General features: G+C 41.9%; 1 long non-coding RNA gene across 2 annotated transcripts in view; it reads right to left on the bottom strand.

Moving 5' to 3' along the window:
- LOC142080845 (uncharacterized) overlaps positions 1-21,641 on the bottom strand; it is a 36,249-nt gene extending 14,608 nt beyond the window's left edge. Inside the window, exons 1-2 of one of the 2 annotated variants that reach the window (XR_012673143.1) lie at positions 20,182-21,641; positions 368-654 (exon numbers count right to left, since the gene is read on the bottom strand). This is a non-coding gene — a long non-coding RNA (uncharacterized LOC142080845). The remainder of the gene's footprint in view (positions 1-367; positions 655-20,181) is intronic. The other variant, XR_012673142.1, reaches the window with a different exon arrangement.
- Between the last annotated feature and the right edge of the window lie 216 nt (positions 21,642-21,857).

The raw sequence follows: 21,857 nt of genomic DNA, 5'->3' as shown, positions 1-21,857 counted from the left end.
CACAGTCAGAAACGGACTAAGGAAATGGAAAGTGGAAACAAATATAACAAATGCATATGTGATGCTGTTCTCTAACCTTCTGTTTGATTAAATAACCAGCCCTTCCTCCTGTAGCTGTATTGAGTGGTTCTTGCTGCACGCCGTAGGAGTTCTGTCACATTGGAATTGCTTTTCTCCAGCATGACTTAACATTATTTTATTTTTAAAGCCATTTTTTTAAATAGATAAAACAAACTCATGAGAGAAGTTTTCAAAATAAATATTCCTCTCGGGTTTTCTCAGGTATTCTCTTCATACGGACCAGATTGCTGCACTCCCCCACTTAACACAGGAACTGAAGAGAAGGACAAGAGAGGAGATGGCTTACGCTCTTGAAACGCCCGCGGTTGTCTCAGACGACCTGGAGGCCTGTCTAGGCTCAGGGACGCTTTATTTTATACTTGGGTGAAAATGCTGCTTGAAGCTGGGCAGGCAACAAGCTTCACGAGCCCAAACCACAGATGGCAGGCTTGCCTTCACCATACGATTCACCAGGGGTTGAAATCTGGGAGACGCCATTTGGAAGAGCCCACGATGTCACTTCCGAAGCACAAGCTGTGTTGTCCACGGGCAAAAGGCAGGCAGGGTCTCTGGGTGCCAGCGTACAAAAGGAGCCTGTATGCATGAGAGCTCTTATCACTGGCAGGCTCTAGGACTTGCAAAGTCAGAGCAGTGAAGCCCAAAATACATATATATGCAGAACGAGCCACAAACTTTCCACCCTGATGAAAGCACAATAGGAAAATCTTTCCAACAGATTCACAGCTGGTTTCAATCTACAGCCTAAGCATATCTAATAGCCTCCTTTATCAGAGAAGCTCTCACAGGGTTCTGGCTGCTACCGAGGGCAGTTTGCCACTGTGCAGACTCCTCAACAAAAGTCAGCGAGGACACTGTGTACTCCCTACACGAACTGAGGCATGGGGTAATAGAGACCATCTGCTACAAATTCTGGCCCTACTTGCACCTTTATTCATCCATTCCAGCTCCTAAGATCTTACTGCAGTTAATGTAGCTGCCCTATTAAGTATCGGAAAAATGCAAGACATCCCTCTCAAGAATCTTATTTCTTCTTCTATCACTCTCAGAGGTAAATTAAAGGATTCTATTCATGTGAACACAGAAAGTAACACCTGGTCTCAAACACTCCTGGGTGAAACTCCGGCTTCTCTAGAGACAGGAGAAGTTTTTCTGTTAGGAGAGGTTAAGAGAAGCTACCACGTTCAGTAAAAGCAGGACCTTTACCTTCTTTTATAGCACACACTACTTACCAAAAGAGAAAAAGTTCAAAACCCCACAGCCATTTATGAACATTTGCACGCTAGGGACTTGTTGAGAAGTTATTGTGTGCATGTCATGTAGCAAGTAAAAAGTACTTCAAATATACATGACTTTATTTTTCCCCCCAGTGGTTTACAGATTTGTCCTGGGACAATGGAAGTTTACAGGGAAGGGGGAGATGTCTGTGATTAAGGCGGCTTTCAGCTCTTCTTCCTACAGATACCCCGTGGATATTGCTGTATTCTCCAGAATCTAAGCTTCCACTTAAAAAACAATGAAGTTTCTAGCCCATCTGGGTTTGCGGAAGCAGAATGTAAACAGATGTACTGTTGTCTTATTTTAGAAGCTATAGCAAGCCAGACTGAAACAATAGCACTAAGAAATGTCAACTGCTCCCATTCATCTCAGTGGGGTGGGGTGTTAACTTTGAAGCCTAATTGTGACCACTTTAAAGCCAACCTTTTAACCATTTCACTACTATTGCTACACCAGACACTCCAAAGTAATGAACTTACCCAGCCTCTGCATTTGTATGCATTACTCTGAGATCTTCCATTCACTTGAAAAGGACACTGCATTACAATCGAGCTAGTTTGAATATTCTTTCACTTAAGAAGTTAGCTGAATTGTTTGATACTGTCTTTCAAAATTCGGGTTAAAAGAAAGTCAAGGGTGAAAGGTTAGCTTCATTGTTGATGCTCTCAAAAGTGCAACACGTGGGATTTCATGCTCTTTGCTTTGATCAGGGTGCACCGATGGCAGTTCGTTTCAATAAACTGACAAACAGCTACGTACAAAACTGAAAATAATTACTATTCAAATAACACAGCACCATCAATTAGGAGTAAAAAAAAAAATCCTAATGACATGGTAACACGTACTTGCAACAATAAAAAAGGGGAAAGAGAGGGGAAAAGGGTCTTCACTTTCAAGAACTTGTGACTCTCGTTACCTTAAATCTAAGGTACAATGGGCCTGGTTCTGAGCATACAGAAAAAACGCCTTTCTGAAGATGTTTTACATCCAGTTTCCAAGAATCAGTAGTCACTCTTAAATCAACACGTGAATTTTCCTCTGGGACCAACTGTTGAAGACTAGCAGCTCTACACACATGTTTTTGTAAATGTGACTTCAGATGCTGTGGGAACTCATAGTTGAAAATTACCAGGGCAGTTACCCTAGCTCGTGTTTCTGAGCATCCAGAAGCCCACTGGCATGGAGCTGGACTCTGGAAGCAGTGGTGCTGCAGGGCACAAGGGAGATGCCCTGGTCCGGTTTGGTGAGGCTGTTTGCAGCGCGCCTGCTGGCTCTCTGCTCAGCCAGCCCTCCTGCCCGCCTCCACTGCAGGAGCTTTCTGCAGCGTCTGCCGTCGTGTCTGCCACAGGACACGGGTGGCACCCGACTGCTGCAGAACAATATATGCATTATGTTTGTAACTCCTCCCAGCTCCCATTTCTACGGTTACACCTGCACTGATGAGCCACAAGCCTTTTTACTTGTCATCTGCTTTCTAACATCACACGTATTAGGCTGAGAAGTCAACGCTTCACCATCACAGCACTACTCTGGCCATCCATGTTAGGTACCCTAACTAAATAATGCTGACATGTCTCAAGATGCCCTTGATGCAGCTACAGCCGCCAGCTCAGTGGGAGTGAAACAGGAAGGGGAGTATCGTCCAGGTCAGCTACATGGCAGAGCTAAGGGAATGGTATCACCCAGCGAAAGATCTTGAACAAGCAGCTGGGACAGGAGTAACCTCTCTAGCTCACGGAGCAGCAACTGGAAGAAAGTAAAGTGGAAGGATCTGCATAACCCACGCTACATTTACAGCAAGATAACTTCTTGAGCGCACATTCTCAGTCCTGAATAAAACTGTCTTCACTTGGGAAGGTCTTGAACTGGTATAAGAGTGCCTACGTGTGGTAAGGAATAGGGTTATTTTGGTAGAAGGGGGAAACTTTCCTGTCTACACAATGCCTAGGTGTTTGCGGAAACAAAGCCCTAATTCATGCAGTTCAGGTTCTTTCGCCTGCTGCAACAGACAATACTCTGACATTGTGATTAGCACGTTATGAATGCACAATCCTTCCACGTGTAACTTCCACTGTAAGCTGGGCATTAGGGGTTTGGAGTTTGCCCTAATAAAAACACTGAATCCAAAAACCTCTCTTATCAAGTATCTGTGTTTCCTAAATCTTGATCTTTAAACCACAACTGAATATTTGTAAAATGCTCATAATAGAAAACCGAAAATAAAATTCTGTTTTCACTTGAAAGCCTGCAAACACTGACTTCACATGCAAAAGGCCTGGTATGGAAAAAGAGAGACACCTTCATTTTCTATTGACTTCAATCAGCTGCAGCAGGGTGATCAGTTCTCTGCAGAAGGTGCTGAAAAAGATCACATATTATTTCACAGAAGTGTTTGAGTGCTGTTGAACATGTTTTCTGCAGATGCTTAGAGGTACAGAACAAAGGCAGCTGAAAACAGACTTGGTAAGTTTACAGTTTTACTTTATCACTGTATTAAATTCCCATTCAACATCAATAAGGCACCACACACTTGTTATAGAAAGAATAAACAGCCTCATAAAAACTAGACTCGCCACTCTTTGCTTTGCCTCGCATCCCTCTTCTTTTCAACTGCTAACAAGTAAAACAACCCCCTGACAGCTGGATGTGCAGAAGCCTGTGCTGGCAGTGTCCCGGTCCGGAGCGACGCTGCGGGCTGGAATGCTGATGCTGGCAGGGCTGCCACCGCATTTACTTAACACTAATTTCTCTCAGTCTGCTTCAGACCAGAAATGTGGGCAATGAAAACCTATTCTTTGAGAACCTCGGCCGTAGCGGTTAGCAGAGCGGGGTCTTTGCAGGTACATGAAAGAGGCATTCAGAAGACGCTCCCATTCAAGGGAGGTAGCAAGAGAGCCCCCAGCTGTCTCTGGTTACCTTTTATTGGCATGAAAAGGGGGAGGCAGGAGGGGCAAGGTTTCAGGACAAATGAAAAACAAGCTTTCTAAGATTCACTGTTAAACCTCAAAACAAAAGCTCGGCAAATTTAAGCTAAAGGAGCTTAGTTCCATTTCTTTCAGTTTAGAAATTTATTATAGTGAAGAGAATGAAAAAGCTGTTTCGAGTATTGGATTAAACATTACCCCGAAACAGAAGTAGAGTGGAAAAAATATACATTATGAATTCAGCAAGTTTCTCGGGCAAATAAATAGCAATTAGCAAACACATGAGAAAGTGTACCATATTAGTAGGTATCCAAGGATCTTTGGGTGAAAACATTTACATCATGATGATAGCCGGACAAAACAGCTGCCACAGAAGCACTATTAAGTAGAGGGCATAATCTGTAAACACTCACCACCCAAATTAAACCAAGGTCTGTTGAGATGGAGGAGAAATGCCCTGTTTCAGGAAGCAGGCTCGATGGCTGCGGACAGCCTGGTGCTGCCTTCCCGAGGAAGCCAGCCCAGGGCAAGGCAAGGGCACCAGAGTGGCACCGGCAGCTGGGGGAGAAGGCACACCGGCCAGCAGACACCCCTGCCCCTCTCAGCCCATGGGGCAGGCAGCCCACAAAGCCCTGCACTGTCCCAGCCTTGCTACAAGCCTGAATGAAACCCGATTTTGTAAGCCTTAGATGACATGGCAGACTCTCCCCAAGGCGTGGTGGATGCCCACCAGGCAGCGCCTTAGGAGAGAAGACAGGTGGGCCAAAACTTCCCCATAAGTATTAGAAAACCCAGTGCCTCCCATGCGACCATGAGCAGTTCATTTACCACCCAGCCATGCTGCATGGTGGGGCATAGTGCAGGGACCCCAGGACGGCTCCAGGCACCCGTCCTGCAGCCCATAGCACGGCACGGCATGGCACAGCAAGCACGGCATGGTGCCGCGCCAGGGTCAGCACGCACGCTCGCTCGCGTGGGGTGAAGACTTAAGTCTCAGTGCAGCATCGAGTCTCAGTTCTTTCTATTAAATGAGGACAGTACCGTGATCCTGCTTCACAGGATCTTTTAAAGAAATGTGAGGTCCTCAGACACTGTGGAAGAGGGGACCCCACAAGTATAGATCAGGAATGCCTGCTAAATACGTTCAACAGTGAATTTAACAGATTACGTGAGGCGTGAAAACATAATTAATAACCGTAATACCTAATATTTACATACTTCTCTATACAAACCTGTTATTTTTCTGTAGAGGTGTACAAATATTACCTAATCAGTCACCTGAGGACACATGGCCAAAGCCTTGGCTTCTTGATAAACTGCAGAAGTCTTTTAAATTGTGACCACGCGCTCCAAGGTTTGTTGCATTGAATCTAGGCAACGCAAGTTTAGCTACACTTGTGTAAATACCTTGAAATAACTCAAAGCCCTTTATAAATTTGGGTGGGTTTGTGAGACCTGAAAAAGTGATACAGGCTAAGTTATTAGCAACTTCAATAATTTTTCAAAGACCAGTATTTTGCATCTAGGTTGTAAGTTTTTGCTACAGTTTTAATTTCATGTCAGCATGTTTCTTAGAGGTAAGCTAGCCAGAGAGCAAACTGTCTGGTTGAAGCAATGATCTGGATCATCGCATGCTAGCTATCACCTTGATACAAAATGAGATATAGAAAACCAGGAATTCATTTGGCAGTACTGTAGGATTTGCTGTAAGGGAAAATATGCAGGAGCTTATGTAATTCTTTAAATCTTTGAAGAGGTGAAATGGATAATTTAGAAAAAGTTCTTAGAAACACTTAAGAAGAAAAATATTTTACTCATTACAGTATCTTCTTTTTTTCTAGATCATTCTTTTAGTCTCTTAACATATCTTCAAGCAAACATGGCCTGCCAAATATTTTAATCAGACTACTTCTGATCTGTAATCTCTCTGATACGGATTATAGCTTAATAAATCATTTCACAGTCTAGAAGAACCATTAGGAGCAAACTACAGCACTTGCAGATAGGGCATAGAGTAATCACTTGGCATTGCTATAGGTGATATGAAAGGATAGAAACAATAGTCAAAACTCAGTGCTGATACCTGAATATTTAAAAATTGGTGGATAAGGCCTTGATTCCTGTCATTTGTCAAGCAATGCTACTGAAGCTGACCTTAAAAGCTAACATTAAATGTTATGAGAAAATATGACGAGGTGCATTCCTATAGAAACCCTACTCAAGTCAACAGAAGTCATCCACTGACATGAATAGGATTTCCTCAAATCCTGGTGTTCAGTGTGTAACATGCAGGCTGAAGAGCAAGGGAAGGTCAGAAGCAGCAGGATTTTAATCTCTCAGGCTCAAAGGCTAGATTTATTCTTTTGTCTCAGATCTTCTTGCAAGACATGCAATACATTTTGGACACTACATTAAATAGAGGTAAATAAATCAGTATTTGTCTTACTTTCCTAAAAAGAGCACTTACTAGCACCATCCTTTCATCTCTTCTCAGATTTTATGTTGGTGGCAAATTGTGCAGGTGGTAGGATAAATACAATAGCAGACATCTGCTAAACACAATGCAGTTGTATTCTGTTATTAAAATGGCACTCTTTCTTGTGTTTTTGGCGGCATTCACTGTTCTATGTAACATTCTGCTTTACTGCTGTCCCAATACATATGTCCCAGTCAATAACCAGCCTGTTTTTCATCCAGGTCGTCCTTGCCCACCTGACTCCTCACTTGCAGAGTTCTTTTAGCACTTATTTGGGCAAGCTACACTTCCCTTTCTATTTTAAATATTATAGACAAATATATGCTAGCCCCTTGTAGAGAATGGACACTGCACCTGAGCTCCCACCTCCGTAAATAACATTGGCAGAGTGTTTAGGAGAGTCTTCTGGTTCACATTTGTGTTACTGGGCCAAGTTCAGATCTGTCATGTGCTACTTGACTCCTGTTTTCTCCTCGATCCCATGCCCTTTCCTTCTCCTTCTCATCCCCCAACCCCCCACAAGCAGAAAAAGGAGCTGGTCCCACTGGGGCCAGCGAGAGCCTACCCAGAGGCTGCTATGACTCTGGTTCCTCACTACCACAATAGCCCTGCCATTAGCTTGGAAGTCCTAACCATTTCTGGGCAAAGCCTACTGCTCACATAACACATTGGCTCAGCAGAGAAGAAGCAGTCTTTAAGGGGATTTAGCTGTATTCAAAATGAAATTTTTTTGCCCATTTAAATATATGAACAGCTGCACCCCTGTTTTAGCATCCCCACTAGCCAGGGCAGGAGAACAAACAGAAAGCTTTCCAGGAGTGGCCTTCAATGAAGAAAACTTAAGAGGCTCAAAGCCACACAGAAATACTCTTCCCGTCCAAGAATTGGAATAATGAAAAAGAACAGTCCTTGCAGCAATATTATTTGCTAGTGAACAGATCCAAACTCTGTGTGATTCCTGACATGTAGTCATAAATGCAAGAAATGAGAGTGTCTTACTTGCAGTAAAAATCAACTGAAAAATTTAATACTAAATATGATCAGAAAACACTAAAGAATTTGAAAGCTTTGCTTAAGATATCATCACCATTCATTACTGATTGCACTGGGAACTCACATGAGGAGCTTGCTAGGAAGGTTTCGTAATCTGATTCCCAAGGAATTGCAATAAAAGGCTAAGAAAAAGGTTTGAAATAATGAAATAAAGCAAGTTATCATCAGTAACATTGCATGGACATTGAGCAACAGTATTTATACACCATGAGATAGTGGGTATTTAGGGGTGTTTTGGTAGATATTTAACTAACTCACTTCTTCAGGGCATTTCTGTTAGAAGGAGCTTTTGAAAAGGAGACAGTAGATGTGTTTTAAAAGAGCATGCAAAGGTAGTTGCAACAGAGGCACAGAAACAGAGATTAATGAACAAGATTAATGAAACTTTAGATATCATCAGTTGTTTATCCGAATGTCTGCAGTTTCCTTTGGTTTAGAAATTAGGCTTACAAGAACACGTAGTATCTGTCAAGCCAAACATAACCACTGAACTCTCTCACTGTATCTTGATTCCTCCTCCTCCTCCTCTTTTGAATGCTAGGCTGTACAGGAATAGAAAACTATTACTACATTTTTACAAACCTTGGGAAAAAGTGTCTCCCAGTTTGGAGAAATCGTTTTCTCACCTGGACACATTTACACAACATCACTAAAATCCAGTATGAATACACTACTGATACCTTATGCTACTGCCACTGTCTCACAGAACAGACTGAAACTAACCTTGTACACAACCTTAACTCCTATGAAGTAAACATGGGTTATACAAAAAATTCCCTTCCCACCGCTAAGACAGAATGCACAGTGCATAAAACCAGAACAAAACACTTTGGAAGAGGAAGCAACAGTTACAGCATAACTATTTGATGCTGCAGGGGGAAGAAGGCATAATTTAACTTGTTCACAGCACCTCGGTGGAACACCTTATTCTTATCACTTATTCCATGTAACAACTCAGCCAATTGATCTTTATTTGGATAAGTAACTTTGATGACCTCCGGGTCGTTAAAGCATTTCCCCCTTCTATCTACCATTATGCAGACTGAGGACTGCGAAGTTTTATGAAGTTCTTGGAAAGGGGTTTTCCTCACAAGTTTTAAAAACAGCCAAAGCATTTTGTTTTCAAAGGAGGTGAGTGAACTTTCATGAGAGGTTTTGTCTGCTTTCAAGTGTGGTGGCTTTTTTTTCTGCAAGGTGACACTAGTAGGATCAGTTTCTGGACAAACACCTGAAAATGCTGTGAATACATAATATAAAGTAGGTAATGTGGAGGAATTCAAGAGATCCAGCTGCACTCAGGATTCTGCACCACTTTACAGACTTTGCTAGGTTACAACTAGCAACTAGAGATGGAGGTCTGCATGGTTTCTATTTATGGTTGTCCAAAACCACACTGGAAGATAAAAAGACACAGCTGTGAGGTATAGTGTAATGAGGTTTCACAAAAATAACTCCACTTTCATATCTCAGTTGGTTCATGCTTATACAACACAAACGAACGGATTGCTATTGAATCAGCTGAACTGGACTTGTATAAACAAGACATGCTCAAGTTTTGTCCTACAATTTCCAATATTCATCTGCAGCTTTTTCTAAGAATTTCCTATTCCTGGCAACTATGAATCTTTCATGAGGCCTCTGATGAACTGTGAGGACATAATGGGAGTTTAGGTGATTGAAATTAATTCCTGTGTCCAGTTTAACTACCTTGGTTTCAAACGTTGAATTGGCTATTAAATGTGCTAAAGGTAAGCTACTCTAAACACTAATCAAACTATTTGTAAATTGTTCTAGGATGTTTTAATGTGTTTATATGCCTTGTTCACAAATGTTTCCAGGATTTTAAGTAGTTTAATTTAATATCCCCAGTAAAGACTAAGCCTAAAGGTAATACATGTTGATGTGATCAAAGTCTCTTTCTTCCTGAATGAATATAAACTCAGTGCAATATAACTAACACAATGAAATAAGTTCCATAAAGTGATATAGGCCAACAAATCACAAACCCAGGAGAAGGTCTACAGGTAGAAGACCGAGCCATTTCTCTCAATGTCATCCCACACTTCCGACTAGAATTTTCAAAACTAAAAAAAAAAAAAAAAAAAAAAATCCCCAATCCCCCTTTTGCCCCCCTCCAAAAATTCGTCAAAAATCATTATAAGAGGATGTCATGAATGCAGTCATCCATCTATCATTAACACACCTACCAGACTGTCTAAGCAGAATCTCACTTCATATGAAGGCTCTTCTTTTTTCTTGCCCACAGTAACATTACTAATGTAAGTAATATAGATTGATTTTCTAGGGGAAAAAAACACACACTGGAAAGTAAATGTCAAAGAAAAGTATTTCAATATTTAAACTAAGCAGTCTTACCACCTATATTAATAAAATCTAGGCTATAATCTCTCAGGTTTCCCTAGAAAAAAAATGCATATTTAAACTCCTGGGGCAAGGAAGGGATGGGGGGTGGACAACTATTGGAAACAGAAACACAGACTTTGCCCCAAAGGTAAGAAGAGAAAGAGTGAGAATATATGTATCCAAGAGGCTCTTCCATTTCCTGTCGCCACTATAGGAAAGGACAAAAATTAAGATGGTTCCTGTCTGCTGCTGGTTTACTTTGTATATTCGCTGGTGTTTCACTGCTTCAGCCTAGGGCTCAGTGAGAGCTTTCTCACCCAGGAGTCTGTATCGGTTATTACCAGCAACACCACAAAGAGATAAATCAGCAGCAACAATGCAGTTCTTTCAGCAGTTCAGGAGAGAAGCTATGGAAAAGAGTGAGGTGCAAGAAAATCTCAAGCCACCTGTCCATCCACAGCAAAAAAATGGGGGGGGGGGGGAGGTAAGTGGCCATTTTTCCCCCTAACAGAATAAGCAGGACATTTTCTAAATTGAAACATTTCTGACAGCATCAGAGTTGATACTGCTGTTTTGAAAGAATGAGACCATGAAATCTGCCTGTGGACATTTCTGAGAACTGTGGTCAAGTCTCTTGCAAATGGCCCACGTCTGCGTTGGGAACCTCTCTTAGCCTGTGGAAGTGGGTGGCTGCATGCAACCTGCCTATTGGGATGATCTCCAGGATGCCCTATCTCCAGGGAATGCTCTAATGGGTCACAGGAAGAGACGACCACATCCCAGCACATGGGAACATTCCCAGGCAAGCTTAACTAATTACCGGTACTTATGCAACACTCGTGTTTTTAAACTACCGTACAATACCTTCCTCTTTCACCGGGCAGTCACAAGCGACCAGCAATCCTGTTATTAACAAGTGGTGTTTGCGTGGAGAACGATAGGTGTCCTCTCTGACAAGCCCAGGGACAAGTTGCAGTTTTTTGGGGGGTACCTGAGAAGCAGCTGCACCTCCACATAATCAAAACAGACAGACACCCTAGAATGGACTCCCTATATAGCGTCTTATAATTTTGTGCTATAGGGCTTTGTGGTTACAATCCTTAAAAATTTTCGAGCTCTAACACACGCGCGTGCGTTACAGTCTCTCACCAGCTAGATTTGCATTCATTGTTACTCCTTAACCTGAAACCTCAGGTTTAAATAACTGCCAGCTGATATTATCAGTGTTTGGATTATGAGTCACCCAGCCAGCATGATGGGCCAGGGAAGAAAACAGAACCTTTACAAACACGTCCTAATTTTTCTGCTGCCATGGGGAGTGGGAGAAGCAGGGACAGGGCACAGGAAAGATTTGCAGCCTGAACCAAAATATACATCCCAGGCCAGGGTTATACCTGTTAGGCATATGTAAATTCATAAATCAGGCCATGAAGAGAACAGCAGGGAAACAGCTCTGGGACATTAGACCTAATGTTTCAGTATAGTTTCAAGTTTCAGCAAGAAACTTTATGCTAATTGCTTCCTATTTAAATTTGCTCCTTCACATAAACTTTCTTTAAGTATTTCTTTAAGTATTTCTTCAAGTATTTATTTTCTCCTCAGTGAGGCTCCAGAAATTTGAAAAGAGGGAAGGTAAAGAGAAATCACTGCCCTAGATTTGGCTTTACACAAAGGAAGGTCATTTAAAGAGGAACTGTCCGCCCTCCCACACACAGGCCGAGGACAGTTTTGCTAAAATCAGCAGAGCAATCCACTGATGAAAAAGCACAGAATCAAGTTGTTCTCATGAGTCTTTTTGTTCTCAGCAGAATTCTGCACCGTCCTGGAGCCCAGCAGACTCAGCCTTGCTGGGTGCTGAGCACCTCAGCTGGCCGCTGGCTCCAACAAAATAAGCAGAGACCTAGCAGCGGAGAGCAAGACGCAGTTGCCAGCCTCACTCAGATTGCACAGATATGCAATATGCCCAGACTGGAATCATCTGGGATGCATTAGGCTGGGAAATCTCTCGTCTCTGCTAGCGTACCTGCTTTTTATTCAGGGTGAATGTCGTTGCAACAAGAGTTATACATTAGACTGCACTGATAAAATTGTCCATCAGAATCTGGGTTGGTCACTCTTATCTCAATACTAAAATTAAATATTTCTATGAAAATTAGCCTTGACTTTTGTTGCACAAAGTAAATCAAAAACCATTTGTTTTGTTTAAACTGGTGGATTGCAGATACCAGAATAAAACATAAGGAGAGGAGTGGAAAATTTTGCATTATGGCACTAGGTGATTCATTATGTTTTATCTGTGCTGCAAAATCATTTTCAAGGGTATCGTATTATCTGTAAATTATTATAACTTCTAAACCTGATCACAACTTCAACAGTAACAGACCAAAACCAGCATGCAAATACTGACTTCATGTCTTGTGTTCAGATCCTGCTAGTAATTGTTCAAGTACAAGTATATTTAAATTACGGTTGTTTTTCTTATCTGCATCCGTTATTCAAAGGTGTAGACCCTTACTTACACTTTTGTGATGCCTGGTTAATGTTCAGGACTTCAGCCTGAACACAGCAAGGTAACAGCTTCTTTCATATATTTTCCAGTACTTCCTCGCTTCAGCCAAATCAAAAACATAGGCAGTATTACGTTACTCAGGCTTTTGCCATGGACAAAAAAAAGCCCCAGAAAGTTGCCTGGCCTCCCTGTGTGGTCAGTTGGAGTGGGCAGGCCCTTCCCAGGGGCACTTACTTCCACCATCACCACCCCTATCTCCCCAAATTAACACAGGTGGGATGAATTGCCCTCTGGACATGCTTATTTAGCCTCACTGACTATAAACAGGGCTTAGGTAACTAGATGCATTGCTCAAGATAGGCAAGATGAATCTGTTACTGGAACCTAAGCCTCAGGAAAAAAAAAAAAAAAAATCACCTTCAGTAAGAATGTGGGTGTCTTTTCCTTTAAAAGCAGTAGTCCTACCCTGCTGGTGTCTCAGACTGGGATCATGCGGCCACTGGGAACTCTGCAACTGCCCTGGCATCCAGCTATTTCTGGTGCAGGTCTTGGTGTTGATTTTTGACCTTTTGGAGACCTCTTTGGGTAAGGTAACACTGCTCACTCGCTCTCTCTCCAAAACGCACAAGAGATTGAGCAAAGCAGGAAAGTGAAAGCAGCATTCCATCAGGCAGGGAAAGAGTTAAAGATAGGCGGATCAGGAAAGCTGACTTTCTTTAGGAACTCTTACAGTTCCAGTCACTTATTAAAAAAGGATTTACATTTCTGAAGTAAGGATCTGTACTTCCTCCCTTTTCTGAAGCTATACGTTTCTCTGCCAGACTGTGATGAAAAGGGCCCTCCCTTGCCCATCGCAAGCCAATGCTGAAGTCATCCTGTTATTCTTTTTCACCGTGCACACATGTTGAGGCTTCTCTTGGAAGTCTTGCTGAGACACACGTCTCTTATTGTCTCTTGTTCCTCTTTGCTCATGAGGCCTTTTTTTAATCCCAGATTTCTTTTGCACATAGTTCAAGCAAGAATGTTTCCGGGATTTCAATGAAGGGGGATCCATACATGTAGACAATGTTGTTTTCTAGCTGCACATGATAATCTGTTAAAACCAGAAGTCATTTCCATGAAGAGGGTATTGTAAAGAGCTCTAACTAGAAGGTCTTGGTCACCTCGTTTGAAAGCTCACCTGCTGTGCCTAACTACAACTGATCAAAGCAGTAAGGCAGGGAAGATGGGCCCCTTTCGCACCACAGCAGGGTTTGGTAGGTTGCTGCTTTTGGCAGGTGGATGTGGAACCAGCCACAGGGTGACTTGGCTGCAAGAGACTCCTCTCCTGCCTGCATCGCTAGAGAAATGCTGCAAAGGCTCAACATCGCTCACAGTACTTCTCCCTGTTGGAAGTGAGAGAAGCAGAGGCTACCTCTGCTCTCTATTTTAGGTAATGTTCATCCTTTAGGCAGAACTTAAGGACATAGTTAGGGACTGTCTAGATTTTTTACATGCTGGTATGCATTCTGGGCTGATCTGTGCACACCAAGGCACTGAAGGGCATACATGGCTGCAGAGGGACTCTAGCAGCCACCTCCCCTTGCCTGACCAGGTCACTTCCGTGTATCCAGTCTGTCCTCCCAGTAAAGAAAGGGTCTTTCATAAATGGGCGTCACCATCCTTTGCCAGAGGAGGCAGAACTCATAGGCAACCTGAACTCCGTGCAGCAAAGGCGTGATGAGCACTGCAGGCTTCAGACCACTCCCAAGATCAGTTCAGATATGATGCAGGTGTAGCCACAGGCTTTCCTTGTGGGAAGGAGAGAAAATTGGATAGCTGTATGTTATGTGTCTTTGGGGTTGCTAGAATGATGAGAATAAAGTGAAGCAAGATTAAGAGGTGTATTAGGCTGTCTCTGACAGATGTTTTCCACTTGTCAGGAAGAGTTTCCCACTGAGCTCCTGGGAGGTGCTGAGCCCCTGAGGACTCCATGCAGAGGCTGGAATTTGCAACCACAAATGGCACTGTTTTTCTGTGCAAGGCTCTGAGCTATCAGGGAAGGTATCAGTGCAGCTTGTTGCTACTGATACTGTAAGCAGAAGACAGAAACAGTGGATCTTTTGTTTATCAGCTCTCTGCAGTGTACAGCCCCTTTGTGGATAATAAGCCACCTTTCTGCAGCTCTTGTATAGTGCAATGCAACATTTTCAGGTCAGCTCAGCTAAACTGAATCTGCAATCAGCTGGTATCAGTGAGTTAAAATAGTGCCGATAAGAAAAACATCAGTACAAGAAAATTCTGAGGAGCACAGTGAAAGAATAAGTTAAACCAGAGAGGACAGGTTTTTTCTAATAAATGCAAGTTACTTTTGGCTGGTCTTTACATCTCAGATTTACTACTCATACTATGGGAATCGTTGTATTGCCTCATCACAGGGCTCATGTGAAGCTGTGCTTACTCATGCTTGCAAAGCACTTCAAGATCAGAGAGAGTAGGGTCTGTAAAACCATAAAGGATACTTCGTTGCCATTATTATTTGACCACAGCAATGGGGAAATATGCTTTTAAAATGCTTCAGTTCATTAGTTCATGACTATCTTTTAGTAGTTATAAGTTTAGCTGGGAATCTAAAAGCAGAAACCAGCAAGCTGCAAGGTAGCAGGTTCAGACTTCATATACCTCAATAGAGGCCTATTTTTTTGCCTCACCATAGCTGGTGCTTACTTTTAATACTGTCTTTAATCCAAAGGTAACAAGTAGATGCAGAGGTAAAATAAATGCAAATGAATCTGGGACTCACCCTAAAACATCTGTCTCCCAAAATGTTACCCTCTGGCCCACATCCCGAGTTGCTATCCTTCTCCCTGCATAAGCTTTTGGGGTCTCATTAACGCACCGGGCAAGTCTACACAGCAAAAGGCTGTTAGAGATTCTGAGGTAGCTTTGAGGAAACTGGCTTGTCTACATGGTAGATTGCAATGCCATGCACGGATGCTAGCTGAGATCCCAGAGGCAATATAGCTGTGTCTGTATAGCAAAGCACCCACGCTAATTAGTCCTGCCCCTGAGGATGCTGCAGGAATGGAGCTAATTAGGTATGCTGAGAGGCACCCCTGTTAATTAGCCCAGGGAGAACACAACAACACTAACAGAGCTTCCGATCATGGCATTAACTCAGGGATCTCTACAGTGTACTTGGCTGTGTAGCATAGCTGAGCCCACGGGCTCTTTTGAGCATCATGCTAAGAACCTAAATATCTTCTTTCAACCCAGTCTCACCATCTGACCCTGCTTTTGCAAGTATTCATAGGGGTTTTTTTCTTGATGGTAGGAAAATGAAGTAAATAAATAGATTCAAAAGAATGAAGAAAAAAGCCAGTATAAACCGCACCAAATAATCTAGTAATATACGTGTTATTAAATTCAGCTACAGGTAGTGACATGCCTGTAGGGAAGCACTGGATATTCCTAACCCATCTTGATAAAAGGCATGCTTTGGCTAGTGGTGCATGTTTTGCAAGCAGTGTATCTCCAAAGGTACTGTTAACTCAAGCCAACTCAGCCATAAATACAGACTGCGGTATATTAAGTTGTAATCATGCAAGATTTTCCATTACAAGTTCAGGGCTGAATGAAATCATTTAGGCACAGGCCCACACCTAGGAAAGATGGAGCTCCCGAGAGAGCAGTTGTCCCCTTCCTTCTCCCCTGGTTGCACCATGTGGGAGAATGGGGCTCCTCTGGCTGGTCCTTCTGCCTCCTCTCTCCATCAGACCCCCGGCTCAACAAGCGTCACTGCCCGCGGCTTTGCACAGCACACATAAGACTCTCCCCAGCGCTGCCGCTATCTGGCTTGGCTGCCAATGCTAAGCAACGTACGCAGTTATGCCTCCAACTTCCACGGGTTGCTATACAACGACACTGGGGTAAATAACGGTCTGTCTCCAGTACAGCCAGCACAGGTACAAGGATGGTGATGAGACTATTGTTAAGGAGTGCTTCCAAATGCCATTCCAACCACCATATCGTAGGTACGCATAAAACCACTAAGTTAATGCCTTTCAAAAAGAAAATGTGCATGCTTCTTGTCATTCCAGGGGAGGTTTTTTATGGTTCTTGTTTTTGAAAAACAGATCACAGTGATTTCCAATTATCTTCCAGGTGCGTGCATAAGAGCACCCAGTTCTTTCCCATATGTTTCAGAAAAATGTTTTTGCACATGGATAACTTCTGAATAGGACCTAAGCCCTTAAGTCCTGGCTTGAGTTCTCTATCACACTGCAAAAATGCACGGTGAAATTTTAAATCAGCCTCAAGAGCTTATAACGTGGAGCTTCTGGAACATTTGAGACAACCAAAATTTTTAAGAAAGTGGATATTATGAAATGATAAATACCAGAGAACTAACGTGGTTCCAGGAGACATAATACTTAGGCTTCTATTAAAGACGGCTACATTTTAGGCGTATAAAAGCAAAAAATTTCATGCTCTTATCTTTTAGGATCCCAAGAATTTATTATTTAGGATATGGGGGGATGTAATAGATCTGAAAATCAAAGTTCAGTATTTAATCTTTACTTCGTATCCTTTAGGAAGAAAAAAAAAATCTTAAAAGTATGGTTTCTGTTTACGTAGCTTTATAATACTTGTCAAAATAATATAGTGTGCTATAGCATTTACTAATGCAAACTGGGATATCTCACGCAACCTTGACTTTACAACAAGGGTTCTGGATGTATACCAGACGCACAAAATAGTCATTAACTTGATATGATATGAGAAAGGTGTTGAAGTGAATAACTTATATAGTAGTAATAGTGGTTCTGTCTATGGACATTTTATCTTGCTCTTGAACAGCAAAAAAATACTTTAACATGCCTTGTCTCCAGGCAAGTTTAGAGTGACCTAGAGACTTCTCAGTTTCAGAGTTCAAAATCTGCCCCTCCATTTATACTTGGCCAGTGGACAGACCCAAGCTGCGATACATCACATCAACTTAGAGAGACCTAAAAAATAGAAGAGACTTGAATTCTAGGCAGGAGCATCTCCTGACTCTATAAAAGCCGATACTGTGTGCCAAAATATTGAAAATACCCCAACTCTGTTTCCAACTGTATAAATAGCTCAGATTTTCAGCTTTACTGCCAGTGCTTGGCTAATACCCTTCAGTTTGTCCATCCAGTTTTACATCTACCAATAACTATTTTCTCCTCTTCTATCTATTCAAAACAAAACCTGACTCACAAAGGTTATCAACTTCCAAAACCTCTTGTGCATAGACAGACCCATAAGGTCTCTGTCAATGAACAACAGCTCATCATTCATTCCCATTATACTGGCACATAAATCTTCTGAGTGATCAGGGGAACGGGAAGCTTGCTACCCTCATAACATTCCTCGCGTGCCTGCTGAAGGAGTTGTGTCTATACATTGCCCACGATTCACAGAAACACGGAGTTAAGAATAATTCAAGATACGTAACAAAGAATAGGAAGGAAGGATGACCTGCATGTAGACTTTGTCAAAAAGTCCTCAAAACTAATTGCTTGAGGTGGTGGAAAATAAGAAAAAACTGTGATGGTTATCAGTCTTATTTCTCAAAGGCTGACTGGCCTTAGTATAGTTTTGCACACCATCCGAAAAAAGAAAAAAAAAGATAAAATTGTGGTTAATGCTAGAGCTGAGGCTTACAGTTTTATTCAATTTGGAAGCCCTTAAAAATTTTCTAATGAAGGTGCTACGTGGACAACAGCTTCACATTTCTTGAGTTACCCTGCACTGACCTCTTCCAAGAGTCCACAGAAACGAAAGGTCCAGCAGACAACGGGCTGACTGCCACAGAGCTACAAAGTCATCTGTGAGACAGAAAGGCTAATCGGGTGAGCGGCAGTGCGTCCGGGGTGCAAACATGGCATTTTCCGAAAACAGCACACTCCAGATCTGCCTGATGTGTCCACACAGACATAGTCCGTTTCTTTTGTACAAAGGAAGGGCTGCCATTTCATACAAAAAATAAACATCTGTCTGCCCTCCAAACTCCTAGAATTATAAATAGTTTGAGTGACAAATACTTCTGTCAGAGTGTTCAGGATACTTTCAAAAGATATCCCTAGCACTGTATGTGATTAACCATCGCCTAGCAGAGTTCTCCCATATAAATATATTCTGGATAATCTTGTTGGTTTGAACAAGAATTTTTGTGTCTAAAGGAAGAAGAGAAGAAGCAGGAAGGTAGGTTGTGTCAGTCACTCGTACACTTTTCAAGCTGGCTGGTATAGCTTGATATCTGTGCTTTGACAGTAATAAGAGCATTAAATTCCTGAACGTTGTGTACTACATTGCTCAACAGGTTTTATCACAGAAAAACTGAGTAGTCTTGATGAATGAAGTTTCATATAGGATAATGCTAAAAAAAAAAAATTAGACATTATTTGCATAGATTGCATTAAGTTGCTTGTTTCCCACCCCTCCCAAGCATCTCAGTACCTTAGAATAAATTACAGTCAGAGGGTTATTAAAATAAAATTGAAAAAAAAACACACAAAACCCAGAAACCTGAAGTCAATCTCAAACCACAAGACGAAGCAAACAGTACTGTAGTCTATTTTCAGACCTCCGCAAAGTTATTCATATTCTAGTTGTCAAAAACCATGCATCTCCCAGCCATTTTTTTCCTAAAACTCTGCTATGGTGTCTTCCACAGACACATTAAGTTACTTCCTCAACGTGTTAAGAAAAAAAAAAAAAAAACAAAAAGCAAAAAAAAGCAAACCACCCTAAAGTCACATGTGTTTCTCTTTAAGAAAAAGGATCGCCCCAGTTCAACTTAATAAGGAGAATAGTCCTCTGTTAATGAAGTCATATGCGATTTCAGAAATACCTAGATTAGAAAGCAGTAGTATTGGTAGCAATGTCACTGTCACACAAGGTAGAAATACTCCTTCTAACCCTTTTTTAATTCCAGCCTTCCTGGGACAGTGTTTCAACCTGTACAAACCAGATTCTTTGCTAAATTTATACTATGTTGAGAAACACGTCACTTCAGGGAAGCACAAGGAAAGCTGTGCTAAATGCTAAGGTTTAAATGCCCTCTCAAAAATATTTGTTGTCGTTCTGACCCAACTGGAAGAAAAAGGGAGATGAAAGGTTTGCACTAGCAGATTGCCTCAGTCGGCAGAGCCTGAATATGGGATTTTGCCTGGTTTATTTTAAGTCTGAGCAGCCAGCAGCTGGAGTATGTCCCACATGCTAACACTTGGAATTCCCCCGGGGAGACGGTTTGTTTCAAATGTAACATCGGCCCTCCAAAGCTGGTCGTCTTTCTGCTTTATTAAGTTTATGTACTCCATCATTGCCTCAAGTCTCGACGATAATGCACGTATTCTAGGTGATCGAACCTCCTCACCTACTTCATATGAACTGTTTTTTGATTTAAATGCAATCTATTAACAATATCTGCTTGCACATACATACACACCCTGGCCAGATACTGAACAGACGCAGTCTTGCAGACTTACACAGCAGCTGTGACAACAACTGATGTCACCTCCTTTGCAGAAATTTCCACAAGCGTCTTCCAAAGGCCAAGTTAAACGAGATAGAGCTTATCAGTTTCTTTAAAGTGCTCTGGATGAGACCAGTCCATGTGACCCCCTTCCCGGCCACGGGGGTGTGGTATGTCACAGCTCCCCTATCAGCTGGCACATGGCGGTGGGAGATATGAGACAGCAGAAAAGTAGTAGTAACAACATCACCCAGACCGCCAAAGACAGAACGAATACGCTGAGTAACTTCAGTGTGTGCGCACTTACTTTCCAAAAACAGGTGGAGGGTTTTCAGCCCTGACTTCTGCTTGCACATCCCACTCAGCACAGATGGGTGGTAATGTTGCCAGCTACATGGTGGAAAGGCTATGGTTCGTTAGCATCATATTAACGCCTTTAGCAGTGAGTTGCAATTCTATTTTTTTTTTTTTCTTCCCAAAGTTTTCCCCTCTTTTGGATATTCCACGAATAAAAAAAGAAATTACTAGCAGGGATATTTTTCCAAAAGCAATTCCTTAAAATAAATTCCCTGCCTCTGTTCTTACATCAGAAATATGAGAGAATTTCAGAAGATTCTCAGTTTTACTGCTGAAACTACTGAATGTTTCAGGTTTCCTTCACTGCTTTTAGTTATGATGAAATGATCACTTGCAAAGAGTTAATTTTTAAAGCTTTCACAATTATTAATTTTATTCAAAATATTAACTAGCCAATAACATATTAACAAAAGCATATATTTAAACATTTGCAAAACATCTAATTTAATGCTTCATCCTTGCTAGGACAAAAAGGCACCTTTCTTGCAGTAATTTAAAAACATAGCCATAGTATTGAACCTTGCATTCAGACAGCTTGCAATTTTCACCCCAGGGCTCTCCCAGTTTCCCTACCTGGGCCTGTTAGCACAGAGGACAGCCTTAAACTGTTACCTCCAGCTAGTTATCATATTTTAGTTAACAGATGTTGGTAATGCACCTTTTTTCCTCATGAATGTACCCCTTCAACTCCTGAATTTACATGCACTTACCCCTCCTGTCACCATTCCACTGGGCTTCATTAATAGTTTCCCCACAGTAAACATTCCTGATTTTAAAAAGCTGGAAATATGCTGGGGAAAAAAAAAAAAGAAAATAGAAGAAAAGAAAAAAAAATCCGCTGAGCAAAGACAGACACCTTTCAGACCTTTTTTTTTTTTTTTTACATTTCAGAAGTTAGGGGATTGCCTTCCTCTTTGCAGCACAGCCATTTGCTTTTTGCAGTGCTGTGCCACTGGACATACTGCATCAATATATTCTCCTTTGTTCTTTTTCCCCCCTCAGGTTGTCATGCCAATTTGCTTCTACAAATTCATATTCTGCATGACTAAGAATTCACCTTATAGGGGGACTTCTTGCACCAGCATAGTTACAGTCACTCTAGTGCACTTGGACACGCTCCTTTTGAATTGTGCTATTGGTGCAAGATTAACAGATTCTGGCATACAGCAGCACAACGTATAAATTCTGGATCTAGCACAGCAGTGAAAGGTTTTGTATATAGGTACACAAGAATTTGGTGGCAAAGATAGTAAGAGAAGCTGAAATTCAGTCTTACCCTTCATTCCTGAGGTCCTTCTCCTAGCCCTGCTACTGAGTGTGGATTGACACAAC

This window comes from Calonectris borealis, chromosome 3, assembly GCF_964195595.1.
Source record: "Calonectris borealis chromosome 3, bCalBor7.hap1.2, whole genome shotgun sequence".
Lineage (NCBI taxonomy): Eukaryota > Metazoa > Chordata > Aves > Procellariiformes > Procellariidae > Calonectris > Calonectris borealis.
The sequence above is the reverse complement of the archived record's forward strand: the minus strand, read 5'-3'. Positions and strand labels throughout refer to the sequence as shown.